This window comes from Myotis brandtii, unplaced genomic scaffold (assembly GCF_000412655.1).
Source record: "Myotis brandtii unplaced genomic scaffold, ASM41265v1 scaffold357, whole genome shotgun sequence".
Taxonomy (NCBI): domain Eukaryota; kingdom Metazoa; phylum Chordata; class Mammalia; order Chiroptera; family Vespertilionidae; genus Myotis; species Myotis brandtii.
The window spans coordinates 95,375-96,913 of record NW_005363729.1 but is presented as its reverse complement, the minus strand read 5'-3'; the positions used below and the strand labels follow the sequence as shown (position 1 = coordinate 96,913).

The 1,539-nt window shown below is 61.0% G+C and overlaps 1 protein-coding gene across 1 annotated transcript in view; it reads left to right on the top strand.

Moving 5' to 3' along the window:
* The window catches only part of COL5A1 (collagen, type V, alpha 1), a gene marked incomplete at its 5' end in the record, with an annotated part of 94,117 nt that overhangs the window by 32,222 nt on the left and 60,356 nt on the right, over positions 1-1,539 (top strand). The window lies entirely within an intron of this gene.

Here is a 1,539-nt window from a genome sequence, read left to right as displayed (position 1 = left end):
GCGAGAGGGATGCCTGGCCAGACTGGCCCCAAGGTAGGCGCCACGCATGGCCCCGCGTGTCCTGGCCACGGCTTCGCTGTCCTCCTGCTGGTGACGTGGCTGACACGCCGGTTATACTGACGGACAGGATTATGGGGACAAGTAGCAATGCTCACACCCATATGGGTAGGGTCTGGGGGAGGGAGTACCTGTTTGGGCCCCTCTGGGCCCAGGCGTGTGCCCTGACCGGGAGTCGATTGAACTGTGACCCCCGGGGTTGGCGGGTAGATTTCACGAGCATGTGTGACAGTTTGGGTGCAAATCTGCTGCTTTTGCGTGGGAGGTGAGCAGGCGGGTGGCCCTGGGACAAGAGGGGAGAGGAGGTGGGGATACGGACCCAGGGCAGGATATGCGGGGCCCCGGGCGCATCGACGCTGCCTGGACGCCTTCCAGGGCCTCAGGTTGCTGGGGTGCGGCTGGGTCCCCTCAATTCCAACGTGGCCGCTGCAGGCGCCTCCTGGGGGGCGATGAACGTGGCGTGAAGCTGTGCTGGTGGAGGCGCCCAGGAGCCGATCTTCTCCAACGTGTGATGGGGAAGCGGCAGCCCAGTCACGGGGGGGGGATGGGGGTCAGGGGGGGCAGCTCCTCCAGACAAACACCTTCTGGTGGACGGGCCTCGGTGCTTCGGGAGGCGTGGCCGAGTCCCTCCGCGTGGGCTCCGCACGCCGCTCCGAGCGGCTCACTGGGGGCTTCTCTCCTTTTTCACACATGGTGCCTCTTTCATTTATTTATTTATTGATTTAAATATGTCTTTATTGGTTTCAGAGAGAGAGAGAGAGAGAGAGGAACATCAATGAGGAGGGAGAATCTTTGATCGGCTGCCTCCTGCATGCCCCCTATTGGGGATTGAGCCTGTATGTAACCCGGGCATGTGACCTTGACCAGAATCCAACCTGGGACCCTTCAGTCCGCAGGCCGGCGCTCTATCCACTGAGCTACACCGGCTAGGGCATGACACCTCTTATATTTAAGCACATTCTGGATATGCAGGCACGTGTGTGCACACGCACATGCATGCACACACAGAGACACATACACATGCACACACATGTATGTATGCATGCACACACGTGAACACAGACACATGCGCACACATGTACGTATGCACACACATGAACACAGACACATGCACATGCGCACACATGTACGTTTGCACACACGTGAACACAGACACATGCACATGCGCACACACTGTCCGTGGGGTCCATCCGTCACACTCGGTGACACTGAGAGATGGTTGCTGCGGCTCAGCCAGTGCTGCTCGGCCCGCTGCCCCCGAGACGCCGGTTCCCGGGTGTCAGCCTTTGCAGGGGAGCCGGCCAGGCCTCACCACGTCTCCCGCAGATCCCCCCGACTCCACGAGGGGCTGCGTGGGGGTGGGGGTTTCCATCTCAGAACTAGAGAAAGCCCACGGGGACGTGGGACAGGCGTGCGTGACCCACTCAGTGGCTAACCTGGCTCTGCTTGGCTTCCAGGGTGACCCTGGCCCCTCGGGCCCAC